The following is a 22578-nucleotide window of genomic DNA, read 5'->3' as shown; positions in this document are numbered from 1 at the left end:
GCATCCCACCGCACTTCGGATTATGGCTAAATATCTTCAATGTGAAGCCGAAAGTGATGGATGGTCAACATGCAGAGTGTGGAGGCGCCATGGTGAGCAAACTATCCAACGTCACATGGCCCACAGGCACCTTTGTGGACACCGTCAAAGCGTGGCAGCAGCAGTGGTTCTACGTCACAGAGCCCCGCGACACCACCTGAGCCACGACCCCCGAATTCAAGTCCGAGCCGCCAATGCAGCTTACCTCCTGGCTGAAAAAGAGCCTGGACTGGGCGTCATCGGACGAAGTGTCAGCGCTGCAAACACGCATCAAGAGCATGGTGGACAAGAACATCAAGCTTGTCAATGTGATCCAGGTGATGCTTTTTCGCCGGATCCTTCCTTGCCAAAGCCGGACTTGCCATCTGTGGGAGTTCGATCCGGCCAAGCACCAGACCTTGAAATGATTCTTCGGCTCCACGCACGAAGGTATCTGGAAGGTGCTTTTCAAGGCCAATCAGATGTGGCCGAAGACGACCGAGGGCCATGGATATAACCTGACTCAACTAGCCTGTTCAGTAAGTTTTTCATACTTCGAGGTGTATCTCTACCTGTGCATTCAAGGAAGATGTCTAAGCTTCTCCATTTGACTTTTCAGGGTTGGATAAAGAAGGTGGAGTGGGTTCAGTGTCCAGCTCCGCTGCCTGACAACCCAGCTATCCCTCTTCTAACAAAGATGCTGGCTCCGGTGCCATACCAGGCGCCGGAGAAGAAGGCTAAGAAGAAGGGCCAGGAGGCAAGAAGCGGCCTCCGCCATGAAGGCACTTACGTCCGAAGACGCAGAACCCCCCTCCTCTGCCGCCGAGAACGACGAGGAGGAGGAAAGCAATTCTCCCCCCGAGGGGGAAGGAAGAAAAGGGCGGCCTCCACGGATCTCGAGGCAGAGGCGTCCAAGAAAGGGAGGGTCTCCCATGCGGACAATCCGGAATCGGACTCCGATAGCAGCTCTGAGTGGCGCCCCAGGGAGAAGCCCCTGGCCGAATCGTAAGTACTCAAAGGCACTTACGCACACATATATCCAACTCCTTTACTTCGTGGTTTTAACATGTTGAATCATGCACTGCAGTCCGGCTCATACCCACCTCCAGCAATCCTCAACTTCAGGGAATACGCTGGATCCAAATGTGATGGACAGCGGGTGACCTCCTTCGGGTTCCACCCCCAAGGCTATGGACGACGCCGAGGTGTTGTCCCAAAGGACCCTCCCAGGCCAGGGAGAGGTACAGGAGGCCGTCCAGGTGGCGCCAGAGGGTGATGCCTCAGCCGCCGGACACATAGGGGAGCAGATCCCCATGGAGACTGGCGATTGGGGCCATACCCAATTCGGCCCCCAGCCGAATACTATTCTGGAGGCCCATACGGCTCCGGAATTAGGTGAGCAGCCTCCTTCGAAACAAGGAGTTGCACCTTTTCTGCCGGTGATCTCTGTCCATCAAGAGGCACCGGATACTCTACTAGAAGTGCTTCAAGGTGCTTCCATTGTAGAAGAACACCGTATCCTTATGTGTACGGTGGTTGAGAGGGTTCAGTCTGCTAAGAGCGAAGTGACCAAAGCCCGCACCTGCTTTCTAACAGGCTTTGAGGTATGTGACATAATTATGCAAAAAGAATGTCATAGTACAGACAGTAGCCCCTGGGACTCTGTCCGGTGTTCAAAAAGAAAGGCCGGACAGAGGATCAAATAATTTTTGCAAGAGACTAATCATACATGTCTATATGAATAAGCAGACATCGATGCTGGTTGTGACCTCCCATTCCGCCGAAGTCTCTAAACTGAAGCAGAGTCTGGAGCAGGCCAACGAAGAGCTCGGCCGCGTCAAGAAACAACTAGAAGACAAGCAAGGTATGCAATGGCCTGTTCAGATCAAAAATGATATGAATTGTTTGTGTTGATCCTGTCATTATGATGTTTCATAGGAGCTGCGACCGAGGTGGAGCCCCTCAAGAACGCTCTGGCTGAGGCCCAGAAGAAAGCGGAGAAGGAACAAGATGCCTGCAAAAAACACGATTCAAGGGTCGGGGAGTGTCGGAGTAAATGACCACGGGTAGCCTAACCGACTACCCCTGGCTCTATAAAAATTATCAGGCCATTTGAGCCTTCAAGCATTCAGAGCATTGGGCCGCCTTCCCCCGGCCGGCTACCCCAGGAGCCGACTCTCAGAAGGCGACCCGGGCTCAGAAACCTCCCCCAAGATAATTACGAGATGGCCGACTCCAGGAAGCCGACCATGGAGAATGCTGACTCCCAAGAGCCGGCCATGAAGAACGCCGACTCCAGGAAGCCGGCCAAGACCGCACCCACCAAAACTACGCCCACATAACGGTGACAAGACGGGGTGTGGCTACAGTGCGGCCCACCACCCCCAAATCCCGAGGCAGGCATGGCCGCAGGACGCCGTACGGGTCAGCCATCTGCCGTCCGGCTCGGCACTGTAGCCATGCTGGCCTCAACGTCATCCGCGACACACGCCGGTATGGCCCGCGGGCGGCGGGACCCTTTAGCCAGAGAGAGGCACGAAGGCGGCCCGGCCTCCCCCAGTCGGCCAGGGGCGTAGCCGGCCCCCAGAAGCTGGCTACCCCCTCCCTCGAAACATGTGCCACATTAAGGAGACAAGACGAGGTAAGGCTACACTGAGAGCCCACGAGGCGGCACACTGTAGCCACGCTTACCTCGACAAAGCCCTCGTCATCAGGGCGAGGCCACAGTAAACAGCCGCCGACAAGACCCCCAGGCGGTGGGGCCAGCCTCTCGACCAAGAGGCCGGCAGCCGGCGGGACCCACCAGTCGGCGGGCCCCAATGGCCGGCGGAGAAGCCGGCGAGCACAGACACTGACGACTGGGAACCGTGCCCAGCCGGATTACAATTGTACCCCCGGGGGGTTGGCCTATATAAACCCCCCGGGGCACCCATGAAAAGGGTTGGCTTCTTAGAGTTAGACACACACCATATAGAGAGGGAAGCGAGAGCTAGACTTGCTCTTCTTCTCCCTTGAACCCGACAGCTCAAGGAGCACTTGTAGCTACTCTTTCTGATCTAGTGATCATGCGGAGACCCCGCAGAGCAGGACTAGGGGTGTTATCTCCACGGAGAGCCCCGAACCTGGGTAAGATTCGCCGGCGAGCATGTCTTCACCTCATACCGTTTCCAGGCACCGGCGACGTCTTACTGGCTCCCACAATGATAAGCCACCCGTTGGCATATGTCGCACCTACCACCCGACATTTGGCACCCACCGTGGGGCCAGGGGCACCCTCGTCCGGAGACCTGTTCTGGACGGGAACCCTTTTTCTCTCCCGCGAGCGCAGCTAGCCTGCTACGCCCGATGGCGTTTGCCCCGACGCGCTGCAAGGCGTCGACGACGCCTGCGCGGTGAGCCGCCTCGCCGATTTGCTCGGCGAGGCTCGCATCTCCGACGAGCCCGCGTCCGACGCGGGCACGGACTACCCCGAGAGCCGCCTCATCAGCATCCTCGACCAACTTCATGTCTCCAGCGAGCCTGCTGCAGACTTGGAGTCAGTCGGCTCCACCGACCCGATGCTTGTCGATTCCGACACGGCATCGCTCGACGCCTACCCCTCCGACGTGGTGGTCTTCGACGACCCTCTCCCTCGAGCTGACAGCGGCAGCAGCGCTGTCACCGAAGTGTTGGTCATCAGCCACGTCGCCAACTCGGGCGAGAACGCCCACGACGCCCTACAAGCGGCGATGCACGACCTATCCGTCCCCATCCCGGCCGACGCCGACGCCGAGACCTTGGAGGCACGCCGCCTCGCCCTCATCGCGGAAGGCCAGAAGATAGCCTCCATGAGATGCCTTCGGTACGCCGCCGCATAGCGGGCCGAGGTGAGCCGGCTTCGTCCAGAAGCGCGTCGCGGCTATCGCCAGCATGCTGGGGGCAGATCGCCCCGTCTACGCCACCCCGCTCGAGAATCTACGAGCCGCTCAGGCGGCCGCTGAAGAGCTAAATGGACTGGGAGCCGATGAGCTCCCCTACATGACAAGGCGGATCCAGCAGCTGATCGACGCGGCCGCAGAACGGCACGAAGCCAGCGCCCGCGCTGATAGTCATCCCCCGCGCCGGGAGCATGCCGCGACGTCCCGGTCGCCGACTGCGAGCGGCGCCCGCGAGAGGAAAGACAAGGAGCCGGCTACTAGCCGCAGCCGGACTCGTATCACCATCGAGCGCGACGCGGAAGGCCGCCCTCGAGCGGTGGAGCACCAAGGAAATCCGCCTCCTCCCCCGCCTCAAGGGGAGAGACGTCCCAGCCCGCCGCCTGTCACGCATCCGACTCTTGGTGGCCGACTAGGCCGCCGCGAAGGAGTCGGCGAGAACGACGCCCGCCACCACATCAACCGCCTAGCTCGATCCCTGGCGCTGGAAGAAGAAGACTATGTCGGCCCGCCATGCTCTGGCCCCCGCATCCGCGAGGAGCCCTTCCCGAAAGGGTTCTCGCTCCCCAGAGACACGCCCAAGTACAACGGCTCTGTGAAGCCGGAAGATTGGCTCATCGACTATTCTACTGCGGTCAGCATACCAACGGCAACAGACGGGTCGCCGTGAAATACGTCCCCCTGATGCTGCAAGGTACGGCACGCACCTGGCTCAACAGCCTCAAGCCCTACAGCGTCAACAGCTGGCTGGACTTCACGGAAGTCTTCGTCCGCAACTTCACCAGCACGTACAAGCGGCCTCCCAAGCCTCGCCAGCTCTCCCTATGCGTCCAAGGCCCCAACGAGTCGACCCGCGACTACCTCACGCGGTGGGCCGAGCTCCGCAACTCCTGCGAGGGGGTGCACGAGGTTCAGGCCATTGAGTACTTCACTGCCGGGTGCCGAGAGGGCACCCTCCTCAAGCACCGGCTCCTCTGCGACGAGCCGGCTACCCTCGACGAACTGCTGATCATCGCGGATAAGTACGCCACGGCCGACTCCTCGATGAAGACCGAGCTCCGAGTGGACGCCTCTGGGAAGGTGCTTGCTCCGGCTCCCAAGACACCGGCTAGCGAGTCCAGTCGGCGCCCCTACCAAAATGACCACAAGCGCAAGGCCCCTATGCCGCCTTCCACCAGTCGGCAGGTGGCCACAGTTGAAGATGAGCAACCCGAAGAACGGCCCGCTTCCAAGAAGAAGGGTGGCAGGCCGGCTTGGCAGCCGGCTGTCTCCTACGAGCAGACTCTCGACGCCCCCTGCAAGTTCCACAGCAGCGCGAAGCCGTCCAGCCACACGACCCGAAAGTGCCACTGGCTCACGCGAATCTCCAAGGGCGAGGGGCTGGTGCCGCCTCCGCCTCCCGGCCTGTCGCCTCCAGCCCCCCAGCAGCCGGAGGCTCGGCCGGCAGTCGGAGCCGTTCAAGATGAGTTCCCTGAAGAGCACGCCGCCTACGTCGTCTTCACAAGCCAAGTTGAAGACAAGCGTAGTCCGCGCCGTCAGCATGAAGAGGTCAACGCAGTCGCCTCTAGCGCTCCCGAGTTCATGCACTGGTCCGAGAAGCCCATCAACTAGAGCCAGGCCGACCACCCAGAGGTGATGCCATCCCCTGGCTCCTATGCACTAGTCTTGGATGTCACCCTCGCGACGGAGAGGCGAGCTGCCCGATTCTCCCGCGTGCTGATTGATGGCGGAAGCAGTATCAATATACTATACCGCGATACCATGGAAAAGTTGAACATCAAGGCGAAGCAGCTCATGCCAAGCCGGACCGTGTTCCATGGCATCGTGCCCGGCTTGTCTTGTTCCCCGATCGGCAAGATCAAGATGGATATTCTCTTCGGAGACAAGGATCATTTTCGCCGAGAAGCGATCTGGTTTGAGGTAGTGGATCTGGAGAGCCCCTACCATGCTTTGCTTGGCCGACCTACTCTGGCCATGTTCATGGCTGTGCCCCACTACGCCGACCTAAAGATGAAGATGCCGAGCTCGAAGGGGATCATCACCGTAGCCGGCGACTACAAGAAGTCCATCGAGTGCGCCATGGCCAGCAGTCAGCTGGCCGAGTCCCTCGTAGTGGCAGAAGAGAAGAAGATGCTGGAACGGGTTGTGGCCATGGCTGGCAAGCAGCCGGCTTTGTCCCCCAACCCCAAAGATTATGATGCGCAGGGCTCCTTCTAGCCAGCCAAGGAGACGAAGAAGATACCTCTGGAGCCGGAGAATCCGGAAAGGTTTGATGTCATTGGGGCAAACCTGGACAGTAAATAGGAAGGCGAGCTCGTCGACTTCCTCCGTGAGAATCAAGATGTCTTCGCATGGTCCCCAAAGGACATGTCGGGTGTCCCGAAGGATTTCGCCGAGCACAAATTGCACGTCCGAGCCCGCGAAGCCGGTCAAGCAGCCCCTCCGCCGACTGTCAGAAGAGAAGCGAAGAATTGTAGGAGAAGAGATACCCAGGTTCCTCGCCGCTGGCTTTATCATGGAATTATTTTTTCCAGAGTGGCTTGCCAACCCAGTCTTGGTTTTGAACAAGAATAACAAGTGGCGTATGTGTATAGACTACACCAGCCTCAACAAGGCCTGCCCCAAGGATCCGTTTGCTTTGCCACGGATTGACCAAGTGATAGACTCCACAGCCAGATGCGAGCTGTTGAGTTTTTTGGATGCCTACTCAGGGTACCATCAAATCAAGTTGGACCCAGCAGACCAACTGAAGACTGCCTTCATCACACCATTCGGAGCTTTCTGATACCTGACTATGACATTCAGCCTAAGGAATGCCGGTGCCACTTTTCAGCGTTGCATGCAGAAATGCCTCCTCAAGCAACTCGGCAGAAATGCCCACGTCTACATAGACGACATTGTGGTGAAGACAGAGAAGTGCGGCACCCTGCTGGAGGACCTCAAAGAAACATTCGCCAACTTGCGCCGATTCCAAATCAAGCTCAACCCCGAGAAATGCGTGTTCGGAGTACCAGCCGGCCAGCTGTTAGGCTTTCTGGTCTCCGAACGCGGCATCGAGTGCAACCCTGTGAAGATCAAGGCCATCGAGAGGATGGAGATTCCCACCAAATTGCGAGATGTTCAGAAGTTCACCGGGTGCTTGGCCTCCCTAAACCGCTTTATCAGCCGGCTAGGAGAGAAGGCTCTCCCCCTGTACAGACTCATGAAGAAGTCCACTCACTTCGAGTGGAATGACCAAGCCGACCAAGTCTTCCATGAGCTGAAGAAGATGCTGACCAGTCCACCTGTCCTAGCGGTGCCGACTGAGAAGGAGCCCATGCTCCTCTACATTGCCGCGACTAGCCGAGTGGTCAGTACAGTTGTCGTGGTCCAGCGCCCGGAAGAAGGCCGAGCCCAGCTAGTTCAAAGGCCGGTGTATTATCTAAGCGAAGTACTATCCAGCTCAAAGAAAAACTACCTGCACTACCAGAAGATGTGCTTTGGGGTGTACTTCGCCGCCAAGAAGCTGAAGCCCTACTTCCAAGAGCATCCCATCACGGTCGTGTGCACCGCCCCGCTTGCCGAGATCATAGGCAGCCGGGATGCATCCGGCCGGGTGGCTAAATGGGCCATTGCATTGGCACCATACACAATCTTCTACCAACCCCGCACCGCCATCAAGTCCCAAGCATTGGCCGACTTCCTCGTCGACTGGGCCGAGACCCAGTACCTACCGCCGGCTCCCGACTCTACCCATTGGCGGATGCAGTTCGACGGGTCCAAGATGCGCACCGGCTTGGGAGCCGGCATCGTCCTCACCTCTCCCAAAGGCGACAAACTCAGATACACGCTGCAAATCCACTTCGCCGCCTCCAACAACGTGGCCGAGTACGAGGCGCTCATACATGGGCTCCGGCTAGCCAAAGAACTCGGCATACGCCGGATCCTGTGTTATGGCAACTCAGACTTGGTGGTCCAGCAGTCGTCTGGCGACTAGGACGCCAAGGATGCAAACATGGCAAGCTATCGATTCCTCGTCTAGCAGATCAGTGGGTACTTTGAAGGGTGCGAGTTCCTTCACGTACCAAGGGCCGACAACGACCAAGCAGATGCCCTGGCACGGATCGGCTCCACCCGACAGGCTATACCGACCGGCGTCTCCCTCCACCGCCTCCTCAAGCCGTCCCTCAAGCCGTCTCCAGAGTCAGACTCTATCTTCGTACCGCCTGTCCCCGATGCAGCCAGATCCGACTGGAGGAACCCCGCAGGCGGCACGGGGACTTCAACAACTGGCCCGGGGACTGCCGTAGTCGCACCCGGCCCGGGGACTGCAGCAGTCGGCCCGGGGACTGCAGCAACACAAGAAGCGGTGGCCGACTCCAATTCCACGCCACCCGACCCACCCACCGGAGTCATGGTGGCCGCACTAACAGAAGAAGAAGTCACAGCTCCGTCATGGCCCCAGCCCATCCTCAAATTCCTAGTCAACAGAGAGCTGCCGGCTGATGAGATCTCAGCAAGACTAGTGCAACGACGAGCCAGAGCATATGCAATAATCAAAAGAGAGCTTGTCAAGCGCAGCGTCACTGGAGTCTTCCAGCGCTGTGTCGAGCCAGGAAAAGGAGTGGCAATCCTCAAGGATATCCATCAAGGCGAATGCGGCCACCACACAGCCTCAAGATCACTTGTGGCCAAAGCTTTCCGCCACGGTTTCTTTTGGCCGACTGCTTTGGAAGATGCCAAAGAGATAGTCAAGAGCTGCAGAGGATGCCAAGTCTTCAGTTCCAAGCAATACCTGTCGTCTTCTGCACTCAAGACCATTCCCCTCACCTGGCCCTTTGCCGTCTGGGGACTAGACATGGTGGGCCCTTTCAAGACAGCCCGCGGCGTCTTGACACATCTGCTTGTCGCTGTGGACAAGTTCACCAAGTGGATCGAAGCGAAACCGATCAAGAAGCTGAACGGGCCGACTGCCGTGACGTTCATCACCGACATCACTACTCGGTACGGCATACCGCACAGCATCATCACCGACAACGGCACAAACTTTGCCAAAGGAGCACTGGCACGTTTCTGCGCGACGCAGGGTATCCGACTGGACTTAGCATCCGTTGCCCACCCGCAGTCAAACGGCCAAAGAGATAGTCAAGAGCTGCAGAGGATGCCAAAGAGATAGTCAAGAGCTGCAGAGGATGCCAAGTCTTCAGTTCCAAGCAATACCTGCCGGCTTCTGCAGTCAAGACCATTCCCCTCACCTGGCCCTTTGCCGTGTGGGGACTGGACATGGTGGGCCCTTTCAAAACAGCCCGCCGCGTCTTGACACATCTGCTTGTCGCCGTGGACAAGTTCACCTAGTGGATCGAAGCGAAGCCGATCAAGAAGCTGAACGGGCCGACTGCCGTGACGTTCATCACCGACATCACTACTCGGTACGGCGTACCGCACAGCATCATCACCGACAACGGCACAAACTTTGCCAAAGGAGCACTGGCACGTTTCTGCGCGACGCAGGGTATCCGACTGGACCTAGCGTCCGTTGCCCACCCGCGGTCAAACGGTCAGGTCGAGCGAGCAAATGGACTCATCCTCTCCGGCATCAAGCCCCGACTGGTGGTACCACTGGACCGATCGGCCGGCTGCTGGCTCGATGAGCTGTCTGCTGTCCTCTGGAGTCTGCGTACTACCCCCAACAAGTCAACCGGCTTCACTCCATTCTTCCTAGTATATGGTGCCGAGGCCGTCATCCCAACCGACATCGAGTTCGACTCGCCTCGGATCACCATGTACATGGAGGCGGAGGCCAAGGAAGCAAGAGAAGACGGTGTCGACCTACTGGAAGAAGGCCGGCTGTTAGCACTCAGCCAGTCCGCCATCTACCTATTGGGGAACGTAGTAATTTCAAAAAAATTGCTACGCACATGCAAGATCATGGTGATGCATGGCAACGAGAGGGGAGAGTGTTGTCCACGTACCCTCGTAGACCGACAGCGGAAGCGTTATCACAACGCGGTTGATGTAGTCGTACGTCTTCACGATCCGACCGATCAAGTACCGAACGTACGGCACCTCCGAGTTCTACATACGTTCAGCTCGATGACATTCCTCGAACTCCGATCCAGCCGAGTGTTGAGGGAGAGTTTCGTCAGCACGACGGCGTGGTGACGATGATGATGTTCCACCGACGCAGGGCTTCGCCTAAGCTCCGCAACGGTATTATCGAGGTGTAATATGGTGGAGGGGGCACCGCACACGGCTAAAATATCGTATATCAAGTGTGTTCATGGGGTGCCCCCCTGCCCCCGTATATAAAGGAGCAAGGGGGAGGCCGCCGGCCTAGGGAGGAGAGACGCGCCAGAAGGGGGGGTCCTACTCCCACCGGGAGTAGGACTCCTCCTTTCCTTGTTGGAATAGGAGAAGGGAAGGGAGAAGGAGAAAGAACGAAGGGGGCGCCCCCTTTACCTAGTCCAATTCGGACCAGATCATGGGGAGGGGCGCGGCCACCTTTTGAGGCCTTTCTCTCCTTTCCCGTACGGCCCATTAAGGCCCAATACGAATTCCCGTAACTCCCCGGTACTCCGAAAAATACCCGAATCACTCGGAACCTTTCAGAAGTCCGAATATAGTCTTCCAATATATCGATTTTTATGTCTCGACCATTTCGAGACTCCTCGTCATGTCCCTGATCTCATCCGGGACTCCGAACTCCTTCGGTACATCAAAACTCAATAAAACTGTCATCGTAACGTTAAGCGTGCGGACCCTACGGGTTCGAGACCTATGTAGACATGACCGAGACACCTCTCCGGTCAATAACCAATAGCGGGACCTGGATGCCCATATTGGCTCCCACATATTCTACGAAGATCTTTATCGGTCAGACCGCATAACAACATACGTTGTTCCCTTTGTCATCGGTATGTTACTTGCCCGAGATTCGATCGTCGGTATCTCGATACCTAGTTCAATCTCGTTACCGGCAAGTCTCTTTACTCGTTCCGTAATACATCATCCCGCAACTAACTCATTAGTCACAATGCTTGCAAGGCTTATAGTGATGTGCATTACCGAGTCGGCCCAGAGATACCTCTCCGACAATCGGAGTGACAAATCGTAATCTCGAAATACGCCAACCCAACAAGTACCTTTGGAGACACCTGTAGAGCACCTTTATAATCACCCATTTACGTTGTGACGTTTGGTAGCACACAAAGTGTTCCTCCGGTAAACGGGAGTTGCATAATCTCAAGTCATAGGAACATGTATAAGTCATGAAGAAAGCAATAGCAACATACTAAACGATCGGGTGCTAAGCTAACGGAATGGGTCAAGTCAATCACGTCATTCTCCTAATGAGGTGATCCCGTTAATCAAAGGACAACTCATGTCTGTGGCTAGGAAACATAACCATCTTTGATTAACGAGCTAGTCAAGTAGAGGCATACTAGTGACACTCTATTTGTCTATGTATTCACACATGTATTATGTTTCCGGTTAATACAATTCTAGCATGAATAATAAACATTTATCATGATATAAAGAAATAAATAATACTTTATTATTGCCTCTAGGGCATATTTCCTTCAGTCTCCCACTTGCACTAGGGTCAATAATCTAGTTCACATCGCCATGTGATTTAACATTAATAATTCACATCACCATGTGATTAACACCCATAGTTCACATCTCTATGTGACCAACACTCAAAGGGTTTACTAGAGTCAATAATCTAGTTCACATCGCTATGTGATTAACACCCAAAGAGTACTAAGGTGTGATCATGTTTTGATTGTGAGATAATTTTAGTCAACGGGTCTGTCACATTCAGATCCGTAAGTATTTTGCAAATTTCTATTTCTACAATGCTCTGCACGGAGCTACTCTAGCTAATTGCTCCCACTTTCAATATGTATCTAGACCGAGACTTAGAGTTATCTAGATTTAGTGTCAAAACTTGCATCGACGTAACCCTTTACGACGAACCTTTTGTCACTTCCATAATCGAGAAACATATCCTTATTCCACTAAGGATAATTTTGACCTCTGTCCAGTGATCTACTCCTAGATCACTATTGTACTCCCTTGCCAAAATCAGTGTAGGGTATACAATAGATCTGGTACACAGCATGGCATACTTTATAGAACCTATGGCCAAGGCATAGGGAATGACTTTCATTCTCTTTCTATCTTTTGCCGTGGTCGGGCTTTGAGTCTTTACTCAATTTCACACCTTGTAACACAGGCAGAACTCTTTCTTTGACTGTTCTATTTTGAACTATTTCAAAATCTTGTTAAGGTATGTACTCATTGAAAAACTTATCAAGCGTCTTCATCTATCTCTATAGATCTTGATGCTCAATATGTAAGCAGCTTCACCGAGGTCTATCTTTGAAAAACTCCTTTCAAATACTCCTTTATGCTTTGCAGAATAATTCTACATTATTTCTGATTAACAATATGTCATTCACATATACTTATCAGAAATGTTGTAGTGCTCCCACTCACTTTCTTGTAAATACAGGCTTCACCGCAAGTCTGTATAAAACTATATCCTTTGATCAACTTATCAAAGCGTATATTCCAACTCCGAGATGCTTGCACAAGTCCATAGATGGATCGCTGGAGCTTGCATATTTTGTTAGCACTTTTAGGATTGACAAGAACTCCTGGTTGCATCATATACAACTCTTCTTTAATAAATCCATTAAGGAATGTAGTTTTGTTTATCCATTTTCCAGATTTCATAAAATGCGGCAATTGCTAATATGATTCAGATAGACTTTAAGCATAGATACCGAGTGAGAAACTCTCTCATCGTAGTCAACACCTTGAACTTGTCGAAAACCTTTTGCGACAATTCTAGCTTTGTAGATAGTGACACTACTATCAGCGTCCGTCTTCCTCTTGAAGATCCATTTAATCTCAATGGCTCACCGATCATTGGGCAAGTTAATCAAAGTCCATACTTTGTTCTCATATATGGATCTTATCTTAGAGTTCATGGCCTCAAGCAATTTCGCGGAATCTGGGCTCACCATCGCTTCTTCATAGTTCGTAGGTTCGTCATGGTCTAGTAACATAACCTCCAGAACAGGATTACCGTACCACTCTGGTGCGGATCTTACTCTGGTTGACCTGCGAGGTTCAGTAATAACTTGATCTGAAGTTCCATGATCATCATCATTAACTTCCTCACTAATTGGTGTAGGAGTCACAGGAACAGATTTCTGTGATGAACTACTTTCCAATAAGGGAGCAGGTACAGTTACCTCATCAAGTTCTACTTTCCTCCCACTCACTTCTTTCGAGAGAAACTCCTTCTCTAGAAAGGATCCATACTAAGCAACAAATGTCTTGTCTTCGGATCTGTGATAGAAGGTGTACCCAACTGTCTCCTTTGGGTATCCTATGAAGACACATTTCTCCGATTTGGGTTTGAGCTTATCAGGATGAAACTTTTTCACATAAGCATCACAACCCCAAACTTTAAGAAACGACAACTTTGGTTTCTTGCCAAACCACAGTTCATAAGGCGTCGTCTCAACGGATTTTGATGGTGCCCTATTTAACGTGAATGTAGTTGTCTCTAATGCATAACCCCAAAACGATAGTGGTAAATTGGTAAGAGACATCATAGATTGCACTATATCCAATAAAGTACGGTTATGACGTTCGGACACACCATTATGCTGTGGTGTTCTAGGTGGCGTGAGTAGTGAAACTATTTCACATTGTTTTAACTGAAGGCCAAACTCGTAACTCAAATACTCTTCTCTACGATCAGATCGTAGAAACCTTATTTTTCTTGGTACGATGATTTTCCACTTCACTCTGAAATTATATGAACTTTTCAAATGTTTCAGACTTATGTTTCATTAAGTAGATATACCCATATCTGCTCAAATCATCTGTGAAGGTGAGAAAATAACGATATCCGCCACGAGCCTCAATATTCATTGGACCACATACATCTGTATGTATGACTTCCAACAAATCTGTTGCTCTCTCCATAGTTCCGGAGAACGGCGTTTTAGTCATCTTGCCCATGAGGCACGGTTCGGAAGCATCAAGTGATTCATAATCAAGTGATTCCAAAATCCCATCAGTATGGAGTTTTTTCATGCGCTTTACACCAATATGACCTAAACGGCAGTGCCACAAATAAGTTGCACTATCATTATTAACTTTGCATCTTTTGGCTTCAATATTATGAATATGTGTATCACTACGATCGAGATCCAACAATCCATTTTCGTTGGTGTGTATGACCATAGAAGGTTTTTATTCATGTAAACAGAACAACAATTATTCTCTAATTTAAATGAATAACAGTATTGCAACAAACATGATCAAATCATATTCATGCTCAACGCAAACACCAAATAACACTTATTTAGTTTCAACACTAATCCCGAAAGTATAGGGAGTGTGCGATGATGATCATATAAATATTGGAACTACTTCCAACACACATCGTCACCTCGCCTTTTACTAGTCTCTGTTTATTCTGCAACTCCCGTTTCGAGTTACTACTTTAGCAACTGAACCAGTATCAAATACCGAGGGGTTGCTATAAACACTAGTAAAGTACACATCAAGAACATGTATATCCAATATACCTTTGTTCACTTTGCCATCCTTCTTATCCACCAAATAGTTGGGGTAGTTCCGCTTCCAGTGACCAGTCCCTTTGGAGTAGAAGCACTTAGTCTCAGGCTTAGGACCAGACTTAGGCTTCTTCACTTGAGCAGCAACTTGCTTGCCGTTCTTCTTGAAGTTCCCCTTCTTCCCTTTGCCCTTTTCTTGAAACTAGTGGTCACGTCAACCATAAACACTTGATGTTTTTCTTGATTTCTACCTTCGTCGATTTCAGCATCACGAAGAGCTCGGGAATTACTTTCATCATCCCTTGCATACTATAGTTCATCACGAAGTTCTACTAACTTGGTGATGGTGACTAGAGAATTCTGTCAATCACTATTTTATCTGGAAGATTATCTCCCACTTGATTCAAGCGATTGTAGTACCCAGACAATCTGAGCACATGCTCACTAGTTGAGCGATTCTCCTCCAACTTTTAGCTATAGAACTTGTTGGAGACTTCATATCTCTCAACTCGGGTATTTGCTTGAAATATTAACTTCAACTCCTGGAACATCTCATATGGTCCATGACGTTCAAAACGTCTTTGAAGTCCCGATTCTAAGCCGTTAAGCATGGTGCACTAAACTATCAAGTAGTCATCATATTGAGCTAGCCAAACGTTCATAACGTCTGCATCTGCTCCTGCAATAGGTCTGTCACCTAGCGGTGCATCAAGGACATAATTTTTCTGTGCAGCAATGAGGATAATCCTCAGATCACGGATCCAATCCGCATCTTTGCTACTAACATCTTTCAACATAATTTTTCTCTAGGAACATATCAAAAATAAACACAGGGAAGCAACAACGCGAGCTATTGATCTACAACATAATTTGCAAAATACTATCAGGACTAAGTTCATGATAAATTTAAGTTCAATTAATCATATTACTTAAGAACTCCCACTTAGATAGACATCCCTCTAATCATCTAAGTGATTACGTGATCCAAATCAACTAAACCATGTCCGATCATCACGTGAGATGGAGTAGTTTCAATGGTGAACATCACTATGTTGATCATATCTACTATATGATTCACGCTCGACCTTTCGGTCTCCGTGTTCCGAGGCCATATCTGCATATGCTAGGCTCGTCAAGTTTAACCTGAGTATTCCGCGTGTGCAACTGTTTTGCACCCGTTGTATTTGAACGTAGAGCCTATCACACCCGATTAACACGTGGTGTCTCAGCACGAAGAACTTTCGCAACGGTGCATACTCAGGGAGAACACTTTTATCTTGAAATTTTAGTGAGAGATCATCTTATAATGCTACCGTCAATCAAAGCAAGATAAGATGCATAAAGGATTAACATCACATGCAATCAATATAAGTGATATGATATGGCCATCATCATCTTGTGCTTGTGATCTCCATCTCCGAAGCACCGTGCTTGTGATCTCCATCTCCGAAGCACCGTCATGATCACCATCGTCACCGGCGCGACACCTTGATCTCCATCGTAGTATCGTTGTCGTCTCGCCAACTAATTGCTTTTACGACTATCGCTACCGCTTAGTGATAAAGTAAAACTATTACATGGCGATTGCATTTCATACAATAAAGCGACAACCATATGGCTCCTTCCAGTTGCCGATAACTCGGTTACAAAACATGATCATCTCATACAACAAATTATATCACATCATGTCTTGACCATATCACATCACAACATGCCCTGCAAAAACAAGTTAGACGTCCTCTACTTTGTTGTTGCATGTTTTACGTGGCTGCTACGGGCTTAGCAAGAACCGTTCTTACCTACGCATCAAAACCACAACGATAGTTTGTCAAGTTGGTGCTGTTTTAACCTTCGCAAGGACCGGGCGTAGCCACACTCGGTTCAACTAAAGTGAGAGAGACAGACACCCGCCAGTCACCTTTAAGCAACGAGTGCTCCGAAAGATGAAACCAGTCTCGCGTAAGCGTACGCGTAATGTCGGTCCGGGCCGCTTCATCTCACAATACCGCTGAACCAAAGTAGGACATGCTGGTAAGCAGTATGACTTATATCGCCCACAACTCACTTGTGTTCTACTCGTGCATAGCATCAACGCATAAAACCTGGCTCTGATACCACTGTTGGGGAACGTAGTAATTTCAAAAAAATTCCTACGCACATGCAAGATCATGGTGATGCATAGCAACGAGAGGGGAGAGTGTTGTCCACGTACCCTCGTAGACCGATAGCGGAAGCGTTATCACAACGCGGTTGATGTAGTCGTACGTCTTCACGATCCGACCGATCAAGTACCGAACGCACGGCACCTCCGAGTTCTACACACGTTCAGCTCGATGACGTCCCTCGAACTCCGATCCAGCCGAGTGTTGAGGGAGAGTTTCGTCAGCACGACGGCGTGGTGACGATGATGATGTTCCACCGACGCAGGGCTTCGCCTAAGCTCCGCAACGGTATTATCGAGGTGTAATATGGTGGAGGGGGGCACCGCACACGGCTAAAATATCGTATATCAAGTGTGTTCATGGGGTGCCCCCTGCCCCCGTATATAAAGGAGCAAGGGGGAGGCCGCCGGCCTAGGGAGGAGAGGCGCGCCAGAAGGGGGAGTCCTACTCCCACCGGGAGTAGGACTCCTCCTTTCCTTGTTGGAATAGGAGAAGGGAAGGGAGAAGGAGAAAGAAGGAAGGGGCGCCCCCTTCCCTAGTCCAATTCGGACCAGATCATGGGGAGGGGCGCGGCCACCTTTTGAGGCCTTTCTCTCCTTTCCCGTATGGCCCATTAAGGCCCAATACGAATTCCCGTAACTCTCCGGTACTCCGAAAAATACCCGAATCACTCGGAACCTTTCCGAAGTCCGAATATAGTCGTCCAATATATCGATTTTTACGTCTCGGCCATTTCGAGACTCCTCGTCATGTCCCCGATCTCATCCGGGACTCCGAACTCCTTCGGTACATCAAAACTCAATAAAACTGTCATCGTAACGTTAAGCGTGCGGACCCTACGGGTTCGAGAACTATGTAGACATGACCGAGACACCTCTCCGGTCAATAACCAATAGCGGGACCTGGATGCCCATATTGGCTCCCACATATTCTACGAAGATCTTTATCGGTCAGACCGCATAACAACATACGTTGTTCCCTTTGTCATCGGTATGTTACTTGCCCGAGATTCGATCGTCGGTATCTCGATACCTAGTTCAATCTCGTTACCGGCAAGTCTCTTTACTCGTTCCGTAATACATCATCCCGCAACTAACTCATTAGTCACAATGCTTGCAAGGCTTATAGTGATGTGCATTACCGAGTGGGCCCAGAGATACCTCTCCGACAATCGGAGTGACAAATCCTAATCTCGAAATACGCCAACCCAACAAGTACCTTTGGAGACACCTGTAGAGCACCTTTATAATCACCCATTTACGTTGTGACGTTTGGTAGCACACAAAGTGTTCCTCCGGTAAACGGGAGTTGCATAATCTCATAGTCATAGGAACATGTATAAGTCATGAAGAAAGCAATAGCAACATACTAAACGATCGGGTGCTAAGCTAACGGAATGGGTCAAGTCAATCACGTCATTCTCCTAATGAGGTGATCCCGTTAATCAAATGACAACTCATGTCTATGGCTAGGAAACATAACCATCTTTGATTAACGAGCTAGTCAAGTAGAGGCATACTAGTGACACTCTGTTTGTCTATGTATTCACACATGTATTATGTTTCCGGTTAATACAATTCTAGCATGAATAATAAACATTTATCATGATATAAGGAAATAAATAATACTTTATTATTGCCTCTAGGGCATATTTCCTTCACTACCAGCAGGGGTTGCGCCGTTACTACAACCGCAAGGTCAAGCCAAGATCTTTCCAGGAGGGCGACCTTGTGCTTCGGCTGATCCAGCGAACAGCCGGCCAGCACAAGCTCTCGGCCCCCTGGGAAGGCCCTTTCGTCATCAGCAAGGCACTAGGCAACGACTCCTACTACTTGATCGACACGCAAAAACCAAGAGCACGCAAGAGGGATGACTCCGGCAAGGAGTCCGAGCGACCATGGAACGCGAACCTCCTGAGAAGATTTTACAGTTGAAAGCAGTATGTATCATGCTACCCTTTTGTATTAAGTACGAAACAACAGGCCCCCCGAGGAGCACTCGGGGACTGCCTTCATTTATCTATGAGTGACGAGTGTTACATCCATGAATGTATTATTACATTTGATTTCCTGTCTGGCACCGGGTTCGACTAGTCGGCCCGGGGACTGGCCGCTTTAAGCTATATTAAAGTTCTACCTGAAGTCAGACAAGTAGTGTGCCGGCTCCCGAGTCCTCTCTTGTTGAAAGTCGCAGCTTGAAGAACCGACTGTCCGACTAGCAAGAGCCAAGGCAGAAAGGATGCCCACATGAAAAACGGCTAAGGACTAATGAACTTGTATAGTGAAAAGACGGCCTCCAACCACGCTTGCCGGCTGTCAGAACAGCCGGCTGGCCGGCTTCCCAAACACTTCGCTATAATCCAACAAAGCTAGAGTACTTGCCCTCCCAATTGGCCAAGCACTTCTCTAGCCACAGATTGCAGAGCAACTGCCTGACTGGGGAGGCGGCAACCAAGGGAGGGCGGCAAAGGAAACAGCAGAAGGATGAAAAGCAAAGAACAAGGAAAAGCCAAACACTTGCATAAGTCATATATACATATAAAGCCCCCAACAGGCCGGCAATCGACATAATTGGAATACACCCCCAGTGGTTGGAATTGTGTAAACTTAACAGAATATTGTTCCAAAAGTGACAAGATAGGAAAATAAAAGATAGCAGACTAGACTAAAGGCGCGGTGTGGGAGCCGGGTTGGTCGGTTGAGACGGCGTCACCGGCTGAAGGAGTGGCGGGCTGGCGGGTCTCGGCTTGATCACCGCCGGTGGCAGGCGGCGCACCCCCGCGTACCGTGTTGCTGGAGGCACGGTCAAGCTGAGGCTGGTCGGCCGCTCCACCATCCGGCCCGGCGTCTTCACCCTCCTCCTCCTCTCCCTCGTCGCTGGAGTCGATCTCCTCTGCCGAGTCTTCGCCGTCTGCCGGGTTCAGCCCGAACCATTCCTCCGGCTGGGCAACACCATTGTCATCTACCTCAGGGGCGAAGGCGCTGGTGTCGGTGTAGTCGGCGATCGCCGAAGCCCGCCGGATGATAGCCGGCCGCGCCGGCTCCAGCTCCGTGTCGGCCTGCTGCCGCCAGGTAGCCAGCTGGTCCAGACTCAGGCCGGGATACCAGGCCTTGACGAACTCCAGTGCCCGCCTGGCGCCGGACCGCCACCTCCAGCCAGTCGGCAGTCCGACTGGGGTGCGGGGAACCACTTCGCCAGGCCAGAGGGCGGCCAACATCTGCGCCCCGGCACGCTGAAGCCGGCGGAGCAGGCGATGAGCCGGCTGGAGGCGGGCCTGCATCGCCAAGAGCTGCTCCTCCAGCGACCGGCTAGCGTTTGGCGCAATCTCGGCGCCAGCCTGCCTCCGTGCCTCGCGGCGGGCCTCGATGATCTGGTTGGCGGCGGTAGAGTAGCCAGGAAAGTACTCTGCGCAAGAAAGAAAGAGAAAGAAGAGAAAACACCAAGTCAGAAAACGAGCCAAAAGCGGCAAGCGGCAAGAAAGGACGAAGAAGAAGGCAGCTTACCATCAACCAAATCTTCGATCTGGCCATAGCCATTGATCAGCGTCTGCCTTGCTTCGGCCCAGCCAGCCGCCTCTGTCTCATACTCGGCCTGGAGGGCGGCTTCGCTGTCCTGCACCGCCTTCAGAGCCGCCTTGTGGCTCTCCTCCTGGTCGGCCAACCTCTTGGCCAGGCGCTCACGCTCCTGCACCAAGGCGGCAAACTCGGCCTCCTTAGCACGAAGGGCGGCCTGAGACCCTCCCAGCTGCTCCCTTAGACTGGCGTTGGCCGCTGCAGGGACGACAGAGAAAGAAGAAGCAATAAGAAGAAGTAGTCAAGGAAGATCCGACCCGACTGCTCAGCAGTCGGCCTGAATCTCGGGGACTACACCCAGTGGGTGCGCTGACGCGCCCCCACGTGAGATAAAGGACGAAGCACTTGCCCCGGCTCTCAGATAGGTCGGCGGTCTTCTGGGTCAGCTCCCGAGCCTGGGAGTTGAAGGCAGCCGCGCGAAGATTGTGGTAGTCCTGCAAGACAGGCAGAAGAGCGAAGTAAGAGCAAGAATAGCAAAACTAGATCTGCTAAGAAGTTCCAAGCCGCCTGCTCAGCAGCTGACTCGGAACTCAGGTACTACACCCAGTGGGTGCGCTGACGCGCCCCCACGGAAGAAACCAAGATCAAAAAAATCAAGATAAGAAGATAACCCGGATGGCCGCCCGCGTCGCAATGAACTCGTCGTTGTATTTCCTCAGCGCCGTAGCCTGGGCTTGGAGCCGGGTCCGGACGTCCTGCGCGGCCACATTCATCAAGGCTGTCCCTCCGCCCGGCGTCCACCCCGAGCTGGCGCTGGCCGCCTCCATATCCTGGGCCGACGAGCTGGAGCCCGCGGCCGGCTGCGGCTCTGATGCAGCCTTCTGCGGCTCTGACGCGGCCTTCCCCGTGCGCTGGCGCGACGACGTCTGGACCGCCAGATCAGTCCTCGCGGCCGGCTCTCCCCCGGCCGATTGCGCAGGCGGCAGATCAGGCCGGCCGCCTTGAGCCGCCCCAGTCGGCGGGGCCGGTGCCGCCACCGTCTCTAGGATGACGATGTCGTCTTCCCTCTCCAGCCCCGGCTGGTCACCGCCGGCTTCTTCTGGCGGGGCATCCGGGGCCCCAGGCGCCGCGACGCGTAGTGGGGTGACCAGCAAGGCCCCCTCCGCCATCGCCGCAGCCGCAGCCTCCGCTTGGGCATTGGCTGCGGCGTCGGCGCGCGCCTTCGCCGCCTCCTCCTCCTGCGCCGCCTTGGCGGCAGCCGCCCTCAATGCCTCCACCTCCCGCTCCTCCCGCGCCTCCCGCGCGTTCCGCTCCGTCGCCGCCTGAAGATCGGCACGGGGGTCCACGCGGCGAGTAGTGCTCCCAGATCCTCCCGGCGACCCAACGACGGAGGCGGCAGCAGCCCGCTCGAGCGACAATGGAGCCCTGGTTTTTTGGAGAAAAGACAAGGACTCAGGAGCTACCAGAGAAAAGAAAAAAGAATACGCGAAGGAGTATATACTTACGCCGACACCGTCTGCGGCTGCTTCACCGCCTTGCGGAAGCGGGCCGCCTTCGCGGCCACCTCCTCCCGCCTAGTCGCCGCTGCCCCGCCTCTGGGCTTCTTCGGCCGACTGCCGAACAAGCCCGGCGCGGCACGACACTTTTGCTCGCTGCCCCGAGCAGGCGGCGCGGCGGAGGAACCCGCGCCGTGGCCAGGCGCCGGCTGGCGGCGTGGGACGACTTCAGCCTCGTCATCGTCCGGCCAGTCGTCGAAGCTGACTCCAAGCCCGGAGCCGCCTGCCTCGCCACCGGCTTGGCCACCGCCCGCCTCGGTGTTGTCGTCCATAGCGGCCGCCCCCAAGTCGGGGTCCTCCAGATCGTGCTCCGTCCGGTCGGGGATGAATCGGCGCTCTGCGTCTGACCCGCCTGCAGGCCGAAGAAGAGGGCTCTGTCGAGACAAGCCGACTAGTCAGAGTCGGCCAAAAGGAACTCGGCGACAAAAACTGAGAAGAGAGAAAGAGAAAAAGAGAACATACCGTGGGCGGCGGATGGGCTCGGCAATATGGCTCCTTGCCGAACTGCCACTCTGCGGAGAGCTTGCAGTTCGCAAGGTAGTTCACCATATAGGCCACCTCGTCGTGCGGCATGTCTTTGGTGCACATCCGACTCGGATCAAGCTGGCCGCTCATCTGACAGATCAGATGAGGGCGGCTCTGGAGCGGGAGCACCCGGCGCGTGACGAAGGCGGCCAGCAGGTCGGGCCCCGACAAGCCCTCCGACTAGATCATCACCCGCAGTCGGGTGACAGCTGCGGCTCCAGCCGGCGTCAGCGTCACGGCCCGATAGGACCACTGGGGCCGCCTGCCTACCGGTGGGCCGGCTACGTAAGCCGGCAGATTGACGTAGT

This window comes from Triticum aestivum, chromosome 4D (genome assembly GCF_018294505.1).
Source record: "Triticum aestivum cultivar Chinese Spring chromosome 4D, IWGSC CS RefSeq v2.1, whole genome shotgun sequence".
Lineage (NCBI taxonomy): Eukaryota > Viridiplantae > Streptophyta > Magnoliopsida > Poales > Poaceae > Triticum > Triticum aestivum.
The sequence above is the reverse complement of the archived record's forward strand: the minus strand, read 5'-3'. Positions refer to the sequence as shown.